Raw genomic sequence first — 19,558 nt, forward strand, 5'->3', positions numbered from 1 at the left:
AAGCATTTTAATATTTAGATTGTAAAGAGGTGTATGCCCATGAGAAGGCAGCTGGTAACAAGTGGTACTTTCTTTGTTTTTGTTTTCACAATCCTAACTCATTTTCCATACAGTGTGCGATAGAGGATCCCTAATGCAGCAAATCAATATCGAGAAACAGAGATGTGGGACAGAACATGGAGGCTGGTATTACAATGAAGACTTGTTCTTGTTTATAGAATAGAGGAGATGTAGTGGAGGTGTTAACCTGTTTCCATTTCATATATGGAAGCATATAAGCTTTGTTTGCAAGTTGGCAGGTCATTTTAATATATATACATATGTATAAATATGTGATTTCTATACTGAGTTAAACTTTGAAATTATCTGTGACATAGAATGAGCCGTATTAAGCATTATTTTTAATAAAATTATTGTTTTGGTTTTATTGTGGGTTTTTTGAGGATAGGAAAAAACCTAAATATCCACAGAGTAAATTGAAATGCCAGCTATGTAATGAGCAAAATACTCCACTGTCTTAAGTAAAGTATTCACAATAATTTTCCTCCTATCAGTCAAGCTCCAGCACAATGAAAAGTTGGACTCCATGATGCTGTTTAGATTTTGCTTGTAGTTTTAGGAAGCTATGGCTATGGGTTTAGGGTTTCTAATTGAGCAAAAAGATTTCTTCAGTTTTGACTTTGCCATTTATAAAGTCATAACTAAGAGGAAATAACAGCAAAACTGACTTCAGCAAGGACACTCTGACAGGATATTACAGACACAGTCACGGCTGCCAGGGCTCTGGTTGCAGGCAATCAGATGTCCTTGTCACATTCGGTGCTTGATGACCAGCACTTTGGGTTGGACTATTCATCACGCCAGCAGCAGTAAACGTTACTGTAACATCACAGAAAGATGGCAAAACTTTCATTAAAAATACACAAGGTAAAACAAAGAAGAAAGGAAAAGCTGAAAATGAAGTCATTCAAGAGAGAGTTTTCTAGGCCAGACACTGAAATGTTTCCAAGTGTATCTCATAGATATATATGCAAATGCATATGTACATGTGCGTATATGTATGCACCCAAAGAGGGGATGATTCCAGAAGAAGAACTCTAGAGAGCGCAAGGAGAGTATGTAGGACATTTGTTGTTTTTCTGATTTATAGTAGCTCATCAGCTATCACAGAATGAGAAAATAATTACTGTGTGTAACAGGAAAGATTCAGCTGTCCTTTAGGACTTTCCCCCCAAAGACGCAGCTTTCCCAAAGACATCTATTTTTTTTAAACAGTAAATAATCTATTAAATCTTTATTTTTCAAAAGATTTGCAACCACAGCTCCATTAAGGACACGTTCGATAGTGTCGGGTCTATTGAAGAGGGTGCTCAGCTGCCTGTAGTGCCTTCTAGTGACAGCGGAGAGCAGGTATTGTCTTCCCCCTGCTCTCAGAGTCTTTATCAAAATGGAAAGACTTTAAAGATCTCTATCCTTTTTAGTACTTTTAGCTCAGTATTCTTTCTTCTAACAGTTGTTTTCTTATTTAAAACCTTTGATACTGTGCAACTAAGAAGTGGATGAAGAACTACTAATGCATTTGAGGGATTTCTTACTTAAGAGATGAGAAGGTTGTGATGTGATAAATTAGGTTACAGTATCATGCACTCCTGGAAAATTTGGGTCGGATGAAAGACAAACTGTCAGAATGTTCTCTTTTCTTGTCTAAGCAACATTGCTGGCGTTTAGACCTTGGTGTTTCAGAAATAATCACTAATTGTTAGCAGAAAGCTGTCACAGTGACATAAATCACATCAAAATGAGTAGGAATCTAAGTTAGGTTTCTTAATAATAATTAAATACAGGCAGCTTTGGCTTGAATAATTGAAGTACAGGAGAACATGTTCACTGAATAGTGATATGGGCACTGAAGGAATGAATCCTAAAATAGCTGACATTCAATTCTCTGTAAATACCACATCTTGTAAATGCATGGCAGAAAGCAAAAGGAAGGAGGGAAAGGGTAAGAAAGGAGCATTTCCCTGCTTTATAATATATAACAATACAAACTTTGTATTAAAAATTAAACTTTGGATGTGACTACAACATTAAAGGTAACTTCCACAGGATTTTGGATGTTATGTTTTTAAGTCTTTAATGGCACCTAAGCTCAGCTGCTGACAGGCATGATTCTGTGATAGCAATATCAGCTCTCCTGCATTACTCAGCCGTACCAGGTTGATCGTGATCAGACTTGGGTTCATTATCACATTATGTCAGTTTAGCCAGTGGGACAATCTAGATTTAGACTGGTACTCTTCTCTTGGTCACCTTTATGCTACATGGGAGGACGAGCAATGTAAGTTGTGATGAAACCCTAGAGTGATGGGGGCATATGATCCAACTTTACAGTTGCTAATGTAAACTAAATCTGCCGGCATTTTTTTTTTCCAAAAATGATTTATCAAGAAAGACAATCAACATTATACCGTGTTTTGCATCAGTCTTATTGTCTTAAAATACATTCTTACTCAAGTCCATGAAAACCCATTGAAACATCTATGAGGAAAGAAAGTAGATCACTGGAAAAAAACAGATAAACATAAGGATCTTTTTTTCCTTAGGGAAAAAAAAAAAAAAAAAGGTGGCAAAGATTAAAGGATAGTGCTGCTTCTGCTCAACACTTGTTATCTTTGAAGTAACTCATGATACTTAAGAACTATTAAAATTTTTTCCCAAACTACTCCAACTTAAACGCTCTCATACAGTGTTCCCAGCCTTATAATCAAAGCTTTCCTCTTTGTTCCAAACAAGTACTTTGTGCCATGTCTTCAGTCTATTTCCTGAATATGTGTCAATTCTTACTCCTCTCACATGCAATTTAAAAATTTCAGTCCTGTGAAGATGTTCCTCTTATAATAAGTGCTCCAGATCTGTCCTTCAGCTGGGACACTGCCACAATGCTTATTTGTTGTTGTTATTTCTATTAACCAGACAGATGATTAAAAATTTATACACCTAAACAGACCTACAGAAATGAATAGGGCTACATGTGTGGGAAGGCAGTATTTTATGAGCTCTGTGGCTACAGAGAAGTCAGCAGAAGTTTTGCCATTTGCTTTAATAAGACTCTACTATATCCTTTACCAGCCAGAATGTCCTAAACAATCCTTATGACCTTAGTCATTAGGACCGTTGTTCCCACCCTCTTAGCTCAGTGCCTGACCAAAGTTGAAAACAAGTATTTTCTCATTTCTTTAACCAGAAGCAGTAAGTTTACCATCAAATCTTGTATTGAGAAAGAATCTAAGCCTTACATATTGTTATAGTGTTGCCTGATTCACAATAAATTTAAGTACACTTCTTAACTAGCTTTATTATTAATAATAGGAAGAACAACAAACAGTTGTTTCATTTTAGCCTGAATTTAAGTATTCATCAAGGACAGTCTCTGAATAAAATGCTGACATTTTGAAATGATGACACAGTGACATGTCTTTCATCAGAATCTCTGTATCTTGTCAGATGTCTGTCAGCATACAGTGCACACCCCAAATAGGAAACTGTTATTTTTAATGTCATCTTAATCTAAAGTCACCCTTCATTTCTTCACAGTTATGAAAAATCTATGGTGTTTGGTTAGGTGATAACTATTATCTAAATTTTTGATCTATCAATAGATGAAATAAATAGATTTTTATCTCCATAACTCTGCCACGCTTTTCAGGTCAGTGAAAATCTCAGATTAGTCTAAGAATCCCTCAGCCATTTTAGCCTCCACTTTTCACTCCAACTTTTTCCTTTTAAAATGTTTCCATCAGTGTCCACAACTGCTGGATTTTTGCAAAAAATAGATAAAGTTGGCATCATTAAGCAAAGATGTAGTAAATTGCCCTACGTTAAGTGTAGAAGTGGAGAAAGCAAAACCTGGAAAATAGCAAGTATCATTAATATCTAAGTCTGACTTTTCAAAGAAAAAGTAGTGATTGGTTTTGGACTACAGAAAGGTAGCTGTAACAAAAAAAAAAAAAAAAGAGAAAATTTCTTTAATTTAGATTTTGGAATCTTGTAACTGTAACCAGTATTAAATTATTGCAATCTATAGGATAGATTTATTTAAGCAGGAAAATAGTTCATAAAACCGTTCAGAGCTTCATCAGGATGAAAGGTAACCAAGCTGCCTGTGGAGGACTCTGTGCTCAGTAACGTTAGGGAGCAGTGACATTCAGTGGTTTAAAATACCTGGTGGGAGCAGCTTGGAACTGATGAACTGTGAGCTGTGGTGAGTAAGGGAACACTGCCTAATGGGTACAGCACCTTCAATGAGAAGAAGCCGCTGCCTTAAATCTGTGAGTGGGTGTCCAGGAGCAAATGAGATGTTCCTCATTCCTCAAGTTCAATAAAAAGAAATGAGCCACAGTGGGACAGTGCAGATACATGGCCAGGACACCTAACCAACTGCTGCCGTGCCAGCAGTGTCCCTGGGAAAACCCACACAAATGGATGTCCAAAACACAGGGACTGAAAATGGAACTTACAGAGAGTAGGTGGGAAAGGCAGCGGTTGACTCAAGGATTAAACTGTTGTATTCTGGAAATCTTCAAGCTCTTACTGAAAATATTTACCTGGTGTTGTAAGGCATCTTGAAAAGGGTATGGAGCATTCAGGTCATGGCTTAAACCTTAGGATGAGGTCTAGATGAGTCACGATCTTTGTCTTTTATGTGTAGTAGTCCCTAAACCTTTCTGGAGACGGGCAGCACAGAAATGAGAAAATTACAGCCTGATGTGAACTGGAGGTAAACATTAAACAGGGGGAAAGAAGGATTCACTTTCTACTTTGTTCATCCAGAACATGACATGCCTAAGCTGAGCTAACGAAAAAGCAAATTCTTCAATATAAATGACAAATGAAAAGAATGAGAACCACATTTTGTCTTTTCATAGCTGTTAAAATAACCTCACACAGACTTTCTGACAGCGGCTCAGACATCATACCCACACCAGTGAGTCAGATGAGGTTAAAATGAAATAAGAAATGAGAATGAGAAACAGCATAGCACAGCCGTTCAACACGACAGAAGCGCAGCATTTGAAGAAATAACACGCTTGAATGGTCCAGTGAATAACACTATCTGCTGGCAGTCAGCTGTACCGCTCAGTGTAGTTTGTGCTTTTGGTAATGAGTTTCCTTGGTGATTCATTGGCAGGTGATCCATGGAGGGAGATGTGGAAGAATAGCATGCAGGATCCTGGAACCAGGTGGTATCCGCCAGTGATAAACACTGCTTCAGGACTGTGATAGTGGTATAGAAAACTGGCAGACATAAAAGCCTTTCACAGCTCTAAAAACATTGAAATACGCCAATTTTAGGAACAAGATTTCTTATGAGCTTTCAAGCCATATGGAGCATCAATATGTTTTCCATCATCTGCTTGTCAGTTTAAAGAGAAATAGTAAATTTATAAGGCAGAATAATTCAGCAAATTTCAAGGGACTGTGTGCAAATTAAGAGGGAGATGTCCTAAAATACTTAGCACACCCACAAAGGGAAATTTTAACAGGTTTCATGCTTTAAACTGAAAAAAATAGAATAAGATGTAGGTGATTTCAAAATTTGCAGTTGTCGTGTTCTGATCATACCTTGTGTGATGGTGCTCACCAGCTCTGGTCAAGCTTTTAAGTGAGATCCAGTTAACTTTGTTTCCTTTGGAAATGAAATATCTAGTATTATTACACTGCGCGCGTTTAGTTGGATGCATGCATGTATTGTGTGGGACCTGTTTTTGACTTGATAATGATTGGAAAAATCTAATTTCATTCAGATTTGGCGGAGGGTGGATTCCTCAAAGGTATTACATTTCTACCTGCTTCATGAAAATTCATGATGGGCACGGGGAGGCGAAGAAGCTTGTTAGTGGCTGTACAGAGGGAAAAGCCACAAGAAAGAGGATCGATAAAATATCACCTAGGAGCATCCAGACAGCTGCAAATTGCAACTCAAGCAAGAGTCTTGTATTTGTTAATATTTTGCCAAGTATCTACAGCTGTATTTGTCTTGATCAGTACACATTTATTTACATTCCAGCTGAACATAGTTGAGCACCTTTAACTGAGAATTTTTACATAGTTGAGTCAATAGCTGGTACAGAGCAGAGTCCTCGACTCTATTCCAATATACAGTTGCTTTATAACAGATGTACAAGAATTAGCAATGTATAAATCACCTGAGTAGTCAGTAAAATAGTTGTCAGTGCTCAGTCTCTGTGAGAAAATTCTAAGCATTTCACTAAACGTTTCAGGTGAATTAAGGCTTTTAAGCTTTTCTTTCCTTTTTACTTTTTCATTTAACGTTGTTGGTAGAAAATAGCAAGGTGATGTTTTTCAACATCCTTTCTCTTTTTAAGCTAATAATAATAATCCATTTTACCTATACAAATAGGGGATAATTGCAGGAAAAATAAAGTAGCTGTCCATTTTTTTTCATTGGTAACTGCATTATTTTATATTACTTTTATATATTTAACATTTCATATTTGGTTCTTCACAGAGAGTCTCTTTTAGAAAGTGATAGGCTTATAAGTAGTAGTCTTGTTACCCATGTTTATGGCAGAGAAAACTCTTTCCTGCAGTTTTAATGTCTCTTTTTCTTTTTTAATATTTGTTTTAGCCAGCTGTGGTTGGCTTACTGCATCCATAAAAGATATCAAAGTTTCTTACAGCTCTTTTGCAGAGCCATTATTTTTTCAGCTGAATCAGTCCTCTGTTCCGCTGTGTAACGCAGCCTCGGCAGCCGCTGTTGCTGCATAGCGGGGACAGAACAGGTACCCAGCAGCCCAGGCTGCTCTCGAGCTGAAGGGGTGAAATCCAGACAACTAAGGGAAGTTCAGACCAGGCTTTTCAATTTCTCCATCAGCAGAAAGCCCCCAGCTTTTCTGCACTCATACTCTGTTGCACTGACACATGCAATGTGATGGTTACGCAGCACACGTGCTGGTCTAGATCAGACAACTAACGCTTCTGAAAAATAAGGAGGATTTAAAAAAAAACCAAAGGTGTTTTCCAACTGGACCATCCCTGAGCCATCCAGCTACATGAACTGTTGTGCCAGCAGAGTGGACAGGGAGGAGGAAAGGCTGGGAAGAGATCCAGGACAGGAAGGTAGGGAATCAAAAGGTGCTTACACCAGTACAGCTTTAGGAGTAAAAAGGTTATGGTCGGTTGCTTTACGATAGGTCATATTTGTGTGGGGGTGACAGCTGTGCTTAGATTATAGTGGGGACAACAACCTAGGCTGATGAATTATGGAATTAATTTTACTCTTTACAATAGAGTATAAGCATAAAGTCTCCTTCCATCCAGCTGATGTCAGTAGTGTATCGAATATTTTATTAGGCAATAGCTGTATAAAATATGACTAAAGAGAACCTTTTGATATCTTACTGCAGTACACAGCTAGTATCGTCACAAATGATGACATGGTCTGCCCTTGTCAGCAGAGACGCAATGGGCCATAAAAACTAGGACTGCTCCCGTTAGATGTATTTTCACCTATCACTTTTAAGCCTGGAAAAGTAATATAAGGGAATTTGTACCACAGTTGTCTGTATTTGAAGAAAGTGACTCACATCCTATGCTGCTCTCAGAAATTAAGATCTTAACTTTCTACATAAACACTGTGGGCTTAATTGAGGTTGGCATGCTCATTTGTGAGAAGAAACCAGGGGATCTTGGCGTTTACACTTAAATTGAACATCCCATGTGTGGGATGTAACACGTGGCTGTGTTTGCCTACATGAGACCATGTGTTATCTTGCACTTCTAAGCAATAAAGGGTGCTGTGAATTACTGAGCACTCAAGAGTTCAGTAATAGGAACTAAATGCAGTCAATGCTCAGCATGACCCAAACTCTAAAAAAAAATCGTACCTGTGCTTGTGGTCACACATTTAGCAAAGTTATTACAAACTTTGATATTGCATTAATATAAACTTGAAAAGTGCCTAAGCTTTGCAGATAACCTGGAAAGTCTGGCTACACTTGGTTTTGCATGGAACTTCAAAGTCAAAATGAGTAGCAGGGGGTGTTCCACAGACTGGAGGGGGAGCAGGCCTTGTGCCCCTCCATGGGGAGGACTCTGAAGCACCCTCAGGTGCCTTGGGAAACACACCTTGACTTCCAGCCTGGGCTGTCCCTCTCTTTTCCCAGAACAGCAGTTTGTACTTTAAGCAGGATCAGTTCACAGCTTGGTTGACTCCAGCTCCCAAGCAGTTTTGCTCGCATAAATGGGAGAGGTGTAGTGGTGGGCAGATAGAGGTGGGTGGGCAAGAGGTGGGAGGCATTGTTTAGATGACATCTGTGGAAGCACAGCCATGTCACCTACTTAGGTTGTTTTCATGAATATGGAGAAAAGCACAGGAATATTAATATCTAACTAACATTTAAGGTGCCTGTTTAGAGAACGAAACAAATCAGTGTGGCAAAGTGCCAATCACTGTAAGCATCTCAGCACCTCGTCAGCTGGGAAGTGCGGTCTGAGCAGCAGGAACACAGCTATGGGTTCTTTGACAGCTGTGGGTAGGAATGGGTGCTGATCTGTCTGCACATCTGTACAGACATATCCTGCATGCGTTTGGTTTGTAGACCTCTTATTCATGGGTACAAACTATTTAGTTAATGAAATCTGTTGAAAGCCAGTTCATCCCTGAGTCCATCACTATGTCCCCTTACTGAGCTCTCACATTCTCAGAAAGTACTGTTTTGCTTTTTGGTAATTAATTTATTTATATAAGCATATATATATAAAATTATATATGACACATCAACTGCATTACATTACTCTTCTTGCCAGATGACAGAACATGACCTAAGAAAGACACTTTTGGTGAAAAAAATCATACAAAGAAGAGTCGATGTTTTAGGCTAAGGACTTAATAGTCCTTTGATGATGATGAAAGTTATTATTCAGAGTAGAAAGTGTTTCAGAGTGAAGTTTGCGGAAATTAAAACACTAGGTGGTACAGCCATCCGATTTAATTTATAATCTTTTTATCACGGTGAACATTATATTCCAATTCAGTAGCAGTAATCTAATGTGCTATGATGTTGGCTAATGATTTCTCAAATATTCCATATTCACCAAAGCTTTTGTCTTTCCATCTGCTCTATAGATGAATTTGCATTTTAATTAAAGAGTTTAAATGAGTGATATTAAAGTCTGGAAAAGGGAACATAATTTTCACATCCTCTCTAATGTGATTTTAAAACACTGGATTTAATCCGTTGTATAACATTAAAGATATAATCAATTTACCTTTATTATTTTCCAGTTTATTTAATAGTTGCTCTATTTTAATTAAGAACTTTAAATTTATTTACTTTAAATAAATACAATATAAACTATGTCATTATAGCATAGCTACTATACTCTGTGAAACCTATGACTTCCTGAATCTTTATGATTTTGCTCTTACAATGTTACCAAAAATATTATAACTAAAGCTTTGAGTATAAACATCATAAATTACACTGAGCTTCATCAAAAATAGTGATACATTGCATCTATCACTTCATCAGGTTTTGTTCCATCTTTCTTAAATTTTTGACTGAACAGCAAAAGCATACAATCATAAAAACATTGATTAGATAGTAGAATAGCAGAGAAAGACAGTCTACTACCATTTAGACTTAAATATATAAGTAACATGTATTTTCAGGTTTTCTGGATGGCCCTTAAGCCACTTTCAGTTTCTCTCATTCAGGAAAGTTCTAACTAGGATATCCAGAAATTTTGCTAGAGGTCCAGCAAGATGGCCACATCACGCTCACTCTCTTACTGTTTTAATCTTAAAAACTTTAATTCCACAAACTTTTCCTTGAAGGACTTTTTTTTTTTTTTTTTTCCCTCTACCAGTGTGACAGAGATCCCTTATGTTCCAGTGAAGAATTCTGTCTACAAAGATAGGGGATAAAAATCACTCTCCTATTAATCCTTTAAATAATGAAGGAAACCAGTAGCATTTAAGACAACTCACCTGTGAAATTCTTCATCTGTACTCCCTCTAGGAAATAGGCTTTCCTCCACAGCTGATGATCCTCACACAAGTGCAGAGCAGATCATTAGTGTTTCTTATCTTGATCCAGATGGAAGTCTGCTTACCCCATGGTAATAGACTTACTGACATGTGTCAATAAGGTCCATCTTTTCCCATCTCTTTGGCTGTATAAACACAGTTCTTCCCTTTGTTTCTAAACCTTCTAGCATGTCACTGTTTAACTTTTCAAAAGACATTCTATCATGCAAAGCGGATTTCTTTTGGCTGATTGATAGTCAGTGCTTACTTATTTCAAAGTCATTCCAGCGAAACAGGAGTGGAATTCAGAATTATCCTACAGACTCATAGCATACTTACCTAGCATCCTACAGTGCCTGTGCCACCAAACAGAAAATTAGCATCAATAAAAATGCTCTGCTATCGAAAAGTGTTCAGGTTTTCAAAACTAAGTATTGAAATCTCCTCAGACTGGGTGTGATCACATGCCCATTGTATCAGCCTTTTGGATACACGGTTATGAATTGAATAAAACAATTCCTTCAAAAATGCCTGGTATTCTGAACCATCTGATGTTTTGGGCAATATTTGTTTTTAATCAAGAGCTTCATTAAGCATTCCTGTATTATGTTTTGTATCTTAGTTTTAAAATGCATAGCACGTATTTTCTTAATAAAAACAAATTTCAGGTGCAAAAATACACTTGTAAGTGATGAAACCTATTTTTTTTGCATTGGGAATTCCTTACACCATATAATATCTGTGAAAAGGGGGATGAGACAGCTAAACACGCTTTGTATTGGATACGTTTGGTTTGGTTTTGGGGAAACGTGGATCAGACCTGCCATTGTGTTGTGTGTCCCACGAGTTAGCCTGGAGCAATTCAAGAAGTTGTGGGTTTAATGCTGGTGCATCAACTGCTGCTTTCTCAGTCTAAACCTCAAAAGGCGGTATTAGAAGCTCCATGATCTTGACAGTGTTACTCTGTTATTCAGTGCTTGCTTTTTCTGTTTCTCCACCTGCAGGGAGATAGATAGGTTGAAAGCATAACTTAAGAATAAAGAATTATATCTCCACTGTTTTACTCCCTCATAATTTCCTCAAGGATAATTTCCTCAGCAGTCAGGGTGCCAGAGATAAGGCCTTTGTACAACTGGATTGCAATGACTTACTTGCTGTCCCTGTTGAAGGCGATATTTGGGTTTGCACAAATCTGCCTTGCTATCTCCCTCTGCCTGCAGGCATGGTGAACTACACTGGGCAGTTTCAGATGCCTCAGCAGCGACAACTTTAACTGGCGATAAAGACTGCTTTGAGAAGAGGTTAGAGTTATAAACGATTTTGACAGAGAGTATACAATTGGTCGTAGGATGTCATCAACTGGAAGAGGTATGAGGAAAAAGAAAATACGAATTTTCCTTTCTGTTCCCTCTCCCATTAATCTCTGGATTGTCATCCAAAGCGAATATTTGAAAGCAAGGAAGGAAAGTTGCATGTTAAAATAAGTAGTTTTAGCTTTTGTTCTATAAAAAATTAGCTTAAGGCTTCAGCAAATTAAAAGTAATGTCTGGTTAACATAGAAAACAATGGATATGAATCAATTGACAATTGATTAGGATGAAAACAACTTTTACACTTTTTGCCAGTGTTTACAATGCTCTTTTCCTCTGTGCTATTAGCAAGCTTAGGTTTTCATGGCATTAAAAAAAGGCAAATCAGTGGATCTATAATTTTTGGGTTTTCCTGAGAAAGATTTTAAAAGTTATTTGAATTTGTTTTACTGCAGAAAGACATATTAAGAAAGACATATGTGGAAGAAATTAAAAAAAGAGAACAAAAATTAAAATTGACATACAATCTTTGTGTATATATGAAGAGGGTATTACAAAAATAACAAAACAGGCCCAAAGAAAATTATCTTTTTGTCCATATTATTGATTTCCTCATTTTCTAACTCTATTGTAGTTTATAATAGTTAATATTAGAAAGATTGTAATAATGATATGTTATATATATAATGCAATGCTGATATATAATAAAATACTGATTTACAATATGATTTGAAAAGCTAAGGAGCTTTTAGGGTTTTTTTATATATATTCAAAAAATATTTATGTTATCGAAAGTAGTTAGAGTCAAAGCAGAAGCTATTTCAAAGACCTTGTTGCTGAACATAAACATTTTTCAGTCAGCTCTGCTGTTCTAGCAAAGTGCTTAAGAGGGCAGCAAAGAAGCTCCTAGAAGTAAAAATGCTTTTATTAGGGAAGAAATATAAACTAATAACCATTTTCAGTGGAAAGATTGAAATTATAAAGTGACTGAGAAATAGTGATTGCAAAGCTAATAGATAGAACATTCCTGAAAATGTGTTTTTCTACAGCCAGAGTCATCTTCCTGCTGCATATTTATATTACCACTAATAGGATTATTGGAGTACAGTCAAATAGTACTGTTTGACTTAGAGTCATGCGGAATGAAAAATAGTATGGCTTGCAGCATCACTGAAGACTCGTTGAATAAAATGTGTGTGTAATACTGTGAAGAGAGACCCAAATCCCCAATCCCAGAAAGTCTGCCAGCTTCTTTTGGACACCATGCTCTCTGCTCTTTGACAGTGTGGCTCTCGCTGTCCTAAATTTGGGCCCGATTCAACAGGCAGGTGAGGAGTGCTGGGCAGGAGTCCCATCCTCAGGCTGGCAATTCGGGTCCCGTGGTACGGGAGCTACGAGCTGCTGGCTGGAAACGGTTTCAGAGCCATCTCCTCCTGGGTCGCTGCTTGATCTGCTCAGTGAATGTGCAAAACAAACCTGCCTCCTTTTCTTCTCCCTCCATCTTGTTTTTGGAAAGTCAAGTAAAAGTGGAGTGCTTTGCTGGATGCAGTCCCCAAGTACTGGCGGATGAGGCTTTCCCCGCACCCCTCCAAACCGCAGTGGAGCCCACTGCGTCCCTTGCAGTCCCAAATGAGGAATCCAGCGGGTTTAAAGTGCCTCCTGGCTCGGGCAATCAAACTGCTTTTTGGAAGCATCTCCTGTCTAAACTGGGACTTTGAGTTCAGCCCAAGCAACGTGCCATGAGTCATGGAAGTATTTGCGGCTAAGCAGGATTTGAATGCAAATCTCTCTCTGGAGAGAGGTAGTGCTTAAATCATTAGGCCATGTTTTTCTCTGTGAAAATTATATATTGGAGAGCCATGCCCAGAACGTAAATGAATGAAACGTTCTGATTACCAAGATTGACACGTTGGTATATTTTAAAACAAGAGAAGGTACTCTAAGATGTTGTTTTACTATTAGGAAAGAGCCTTTCGAGACCCTAATCCTATAAAATGCTGCACCATTGGAGAGCAACCCGTCAGACTTGAGTTTGCTCAGTGAAGTGCTCCCTCTGCTTCTGATCTCCTTCTGTGCCAACCTTAACAACGCACCCTTTTTTCAGTGTCTTATCAGAGTAGCTCAAAACTTCTTGCTACATCTTTCTTAAATCATTGAATGTATTCTTAAACTCACCAAGTAGATTCAACTTACTAGCACTGATTAGACTGTGAGATGCCTGTGGCAAATGAGCACTTTAAAGTTTGGGGGTTTTTTTTAACTTTTAAACTAGTTTTAAAAGTATTTGCAACTCTAGGGTACACTAATACATCTCTGCTTTCCCTCCTGATGCTGCTCATATACCATGAACTGTCTGATGCTGTATCTTTAGAATAGCTGTGCAGTAAAATGGACCTTGCTTTTAACTGCAGCTTCTAATAACTAAACAACAGTAAGGAGGAAAAAAAGAAAAAGATTCTAGAGGAAGAGACACTGACCTAAAAATAATTAGAATAGCATAGCATTTGGTTCACTAACTTTTGTTCTTCAACCATAATTTGACGTTTTCCTTGTACAAAGTAAAAAAGCATGGGAATTCTAAAATTGGAACTCACGGGTGGAGAACAAAAGATATTTAATGTTGAGAAATAAGGAATCAACTTTTCTGGAATGTCTTTTACATCTCCTCAAAAAATGCATATACTGTAAATGAGCTGTTGAATATGAGAAGTGTCACACATCTATTACACGAATGCACCCCATGGTAAAGAATTGCTTCTGGACATATTGACTGAAAAATCCTCTTTGTTCATTGTTGGTTTAGGTCTTTTTTTTTTTGCTTCTTTTTGGTTGTTTATTTTTTAAATAATATCAAATAGCAAAGTTATCTATAACTCCAAAGTTATGAGGAAAATGATAAATGAGCCTATATAGGTTGCATTAAAATTCAGGAATAAAATGATTGTATTTTTTTTCTGTTAAATTACAAAGCAAAAGGAATTGTCTGACATTAATTTGAATCCATTTTTTTATGTTCCTGCTGTAATAGTACTGTTTGTCATTTGAAAATGTGTTGTAATATTCCTAAATAACTTATTTTAAAATGTGCTATAATATTCCTAAATAAGTAATATGTCAAGGGAACAGTGTTTGAACATTCAATAAATGTAATTAAATGGCATTCTGCTCCCTGCCTTGTTCCAGCTAGAGCATATCTGCTGACTGGGGGAGATCAGGTTGTTTCTTTGGGCCAGACCACAGCAAGATGCTGAAGGAACATGTAGACGTCAGTGATAAGGTTGAAACAGCTGGAGCGAGGCTGCTGGAGTTGGGATATATGCTCTTACCTAAACCTATGTGAGAATAGCGTTCATACCTACGATACCCAAAAACTCGTTGAAGAAGATGTTTACAGACCCACCACCTACTCCACGTATTTCTGCAGGCAGTCTGGCAGCTGCGCGCACTGCTCCCACTTGGGGGGACCTTGTGCTGTGGAACCAGTGCCTTACAGGAGACCGTGAGTCCTTTGCAAACAGAGCTTATCCCGTTGCACAGAAGCAGATGAGAAGCAGAAAGAAAAGCAGGAAACACTACAGGGTGTTCTTGTAGGTGTGGGCCTGTATTGGAGGGAAGAGGGAGGAGGATGTGGTGCTCAGGGCATCCTCGATTGATGTAAGCATGGCAACTGCTCTTAAAAGCTGGTCACAAATAGCAATGGGTAACAAAAGCCCTCTACTGTTGTGAAGCCTCAGAACACATCACAGGACTTATTTTGTAGAGTTAATGAAGCCATGGGTGGCTGGAAGTATGAGGACCCACTCTACGTTCATTGGAGCTCGCACTGGTGGGATCCTGGGTCCTGGCCATTGCTCCGAGGTCTCCCGTCAGACCTCGCCGTAATTCCTACATGGGGTGCAGGTTACTGAAGGTATTGGTTTGAGGGGGTGTTGTTTTTCATCGCAGTGTTGGATCTAGTAACAAAATCAGTTTGATAAACAGCATAAGTTACATCACATAATATTTAGTGATCTAGGTGACCTTTAGGTAGATAATACCTGTTGTTTAATACTCCGATATCTGAACAGTAAATACCTTTCATAATATTGTTTACCTTACAAAGTCACCGGAATATAATACATATGCTATAAAATATTTCTTTTCTAGTACTAATACTGTTATTTTTATTCTTCTAGATGTTACTTAAAAGCTCAGTTTGTTGGATTAGGTTTTTCTCGAAAGAAATAGTATAGTAAAAAAGGTTTTATTGTGGCTAGGGTTACACTTTTTTTTTTTTCCCCAAAAAACCTGAAACCATAGTCTTGTCCACATAACCAATCTCGTTTGTTCATTACAATTTGAAGGGTATAGATATCCTACAGTTATGAACCTAGGAAAGAATTAGTCAAATAAAAAGTAGGCTATTGTTCAGATACCAGGTGTGTTAATAAAAGTTAATTATGTTGACTGAAAATAAGTCAAAGCTCCATCCAGCAGGCATGTACATTTTTTCCATCACTCTCAGTAACAAATGCCTTTTAATACAGTGGAAAATTACTAGGCAGGTCTGAAATAACTAAGCAATTACCGAAGGCTTTGTTTAAAATTCCTCAAGAGAATGTCACAAAGAAAATGATTACCATTATTTCAACAATGGATATAGTACAGCGGTTTCACATAAAAAACAAGCTCCCATTTAACTATCAATTAGCAGCTTTTGATACTCTGAAATTGTTTCAGCATTGATGCATTGATTCATGTATCTGTCTAAATATACCTGAAGAAAAAATGGGAAGAAGCTCAAGTTCTAAAATACTGCCTATCGAATGAGTATTGCAGGGGAACTTGATTCTTGTTTAATAGTCGACCTACTGGGGTCCTTATTTATATCGCCTGAAAATCTGGCCTGTGGGCAGGTGCTTTTTTTTTCCTCCTACATATGAGCTACCAGAAATATTGCCATTCAAAGCAATTTAATTTAGGAATTTAAAAAGAAAGTGGTACCCTATATATGTCTCTTCTGAGTTGGTTGGGTTTTGCGGGTTTTTTTTGTTAGAAGTCAGAGTTCAAAGGTAGTTTTCAAAAAGGGGCAGGGAGTCTTTATTTTGGCCTTTTGTACCAAATGCATTTTGTACTTAATGCCGCCAGGCACAACCCAAGGTCTGTGCTCACTGCTGAAGGGGTTTTACAACACGTATGCCTGGCATGCGGAAAATGTGGCTTTCAAATTTTGGGAGTTAAACATCAGGTCCTTCCTCCTGCTTCTCTAACATCAGTGTGAGGATTCAGTGCTGGGACATAACAGAAAGGGTTAAAAGCTCCTGCAGAGGATGCACACTCCCAGTTTGGAACCAAAGGCTTTCAACCACAAAAAAATTCAACTATACAACAGTGGTAACTGAGGTTAGGTATGGTTTCTGGGCCACTTAGCATACCTTCTAATACAGGGAGCTAACAGGCCCGGGGGTGGTGGGCGCTGGCACTGATGTCAGAGGCACACCACTGTGCAGGATAAGGTAAAATGTTTCTCCTTTCTTTTGGGTGAAATTGCCTGGCGGATAGCCTCAGTAAGCAGCCTGCAATTTTAGCTGGCAGGAGGAAGACGGCCAAAACTCCCAGCTAAATAAAAACCACCCATTGTTTCTTTGATTAAATCATCCCCTATGGTCACTAAGGTAGGAATTGCACATTATTATGATAGTTCCTCTCCAAATAATGCACATCGCACCTAAACTTTTGAAGAGATGATTCCCACTTTCAGCTACCACCTGTATATCCAATTTGCTTGAACACCCTGCTGTGATTCAATGCACACCCCTGTGTGCTCCCAGCTATTCAGTAGCTGCCTTAGTTGTTAAAAGCAGTAACTATGAAAGCTGGTGGAGCTGGTGGGAAAATAACAAACTTAAAAATTACAGAGTAGAGATGTACTTGTGACACACTGTCAACAGTGACTCACGACATGCTCCCTATCAAAATTTGACTTGCCCTGTGATTTTTATCTCAAGTGAACAATGTCTTCAGGATTGAAAATAAAAGCAATTCTGACTTGTCAACAGCAAATACCTAAAATCACCACAACTTTCTTGTGAGAGAGGAATGTCCTCTTGATGCCTTTGTCAATAAGTTAACTAACAATAAGACCTAGATCCATAAAAGCACTGTTGTGCAAGCAATTCTCGGTCTAACAATGTACATGGGACAATTATCAGGAAAGCATTTTCAATGGTTTTTGAAGCTTCTGTCTATGTATGTGATTCGGTAGAGAGAAACAAGCCAGAGAGTTAGCCCCGTACAGTGTACCATCAGTGCAACAAATCACACTAATAGAAGCTTCTCATTTAAACTTTCTGACAAAACAAGTGAGGCTTTGGATCTCTTCACAAGAGGGCAGGTCCCAACAGAAGAGCAAGACAAGGCATGAGATTACAGGCCTGTCGTACTTTCTAAATGTTTCCCATCATCACCTCAGATAACCATTTCCATCCATACATATACTCATTCTTCTGCACTCTCAGAAAAGCTAGGTTTTCCATTTATTGAATCAATTTTATAACACAAATACCATAAAGTAGCATGTATATCTCTTTTTGTGTTAATTGTATGAGTGCCATGACTCTGTCAAGATGGATATGAATGAGAGATTTCTTTCATTTCTTTTTTCATTGAAAAAACATTCCTAGGACTTAGAAAAAAAAAATCTTTTCGAAGACATTTACTTGCAAACTATTATAGATTAAACAGGGTCATTTTGCCTCATCCTGTTCTCTCTGTTTTTTTTTTTTTTTTCCAAACTCACACAGATACCTTGACCCCCTCTTCAGCGTTTAAATGATGGTTAACCATGTAGGAGACAAAAATAGCCAAAGTAATTGCCACTTGTTCCTTTGTATCATTGTGTCCTGCTGGGCTATAAATGTATTTACTCTGGACAGAACCAAAGGGGTAAAACCTAATTTAATAGCTATCAATCAAAGGTAGGAAGCCTGCAAGAAAGACTGCAGTTCAGGCTCAAATCTACTGAAGGAGAAAAAAAATCCCAACAGTATGGCTAAGACTGTCAGTCTTCAGGAACCTTCAGAAAATCTTCCAATTTCCAATCAGAACTTATTCATGGGCAGTTTAATCATTGATGTTTTCTTCAACTTCAATAGCTTGTCTTTCTTCCTTACATTTATCATTTTCCTTCAAGTATTGCTGGGGTTAGTGTCTTTACCTGTTGTTTTGCTATAACAAGCGAGCCAGCCTTGCCTGACCTCTCACAAAGGAGAAGCCTGCAATGTCTGTCTCTTCTTGGCAGAGAACAAGATTTTACAGAAGAATGAAATCCTCTTCTTTTCACCTATTCTGAGCCAGTTAATTTTTCTTGGGCTTGGATGGCCAGAGATGTGTACTGATTTCTATATGATCACCTGGTAGCTTCTCGCTCCTGGTGTTTTCACTTTCTTCTTGCCTGGGCGTTACTCTCCTTGTATATTCTGTAATCACGTATTTCTAATATTTCTTCTTGCACTGGTTTTTGCAGAAGTGTTACTTTTACAGGTTTTCTCCAATGAGAAGTACACTGTCATAGCTCCTGAACCCTTCGTCTTCAGAAATATAATTGGAAACAAATTTAGAATATTCTGAGAATCCTTGTACAGTATTAATTAACTATCACTAAAAATTTTGAAAAGGCCTCGTAGCTCCATCAACTTTACTGTCCTCAGCTAAGATTCCTATGCAAGTAAAATTAAAAAAGAGGTTTGTCCCAAAGGAAATATCATGCAATTCATACACTTTTCTTACTGTAGTACTCATGGTGCTTGCCATCGCTTTAGTCTGTATATTTTGATTTTAGTAATTCATTTAAAATGCTGAATTTTGTATTATTTCTGTGTATATGCTTAATCTCGCATATGCTATAGATCACATGGGTTGGGAGTGGCTATGAAGAGATTTATTCCTGCATGGGTGTCAACCTTAAGATTCAACTCACAAGCAAAAAATATCTGAATGCATCTCACCCGCATTGCTAATTCATTAATAAATGTTGTAGGCTTCAGTCAAAACTTAAATGCTAAGTACTTATGAGATAATCAGGAGTAATTCATCCACATAAAGTTAATAAAATCTGGGGCAGCTTCTGACATTAATTAATTTGAACAAGTCAGGAACCAAAAATAAGTTATCAAGTCTGCAAGAGTACAACAGTGTCTTAACTATCTCAGGTGTTCAT

General features: G+C 37.8%; 1 protein-coding gene and 1 long non-coding RNA gene across 4 annotated transcripts in view; one reads left to right on the plus strand and one right to left on the minus strand.

Moving 5' to 3' along the window:
* Nucleotides 1–19,558, plus strand: part of KCNIP4 (potassium voltage-gated channel interacting protein 4) — a 446,323-nt gene that overhangs the window by 180,603 nt on the left and 246,162 nt on the right. The gene's annotated exons all lie outside the window — the stretch shown is intronic.
* Nucleotides 8,956–11,420, minus strand: LOC142601568 (uncharacterized). Its single transcript, XR_012835083.1, has 3 exons — nucleotides 11,203–11,420; nucleotides 10,013–11,049; nucleotides 8,956–9,930 (listed from the first exon to the last, which is right to left on the minus strand). It is a non-coding gene; the product is annotated as an uncharacterized LOC142601568 (long non-coding RNA).

Source organism: Balearica regulorum, chromosome 4 (assembly GCF_011004875.1).
Source record: "Balearica regulorum gibbericeps isolate bBalReg1 chromosome 4, bBalReg1.pri, whole genome shotgun sequence".
Taxonomy (NCBI): Eukaryota; Metazoa; Chordata; class Aves; order Gruiformes; family Gruidae; genus Balearica; species Balearica regulorum.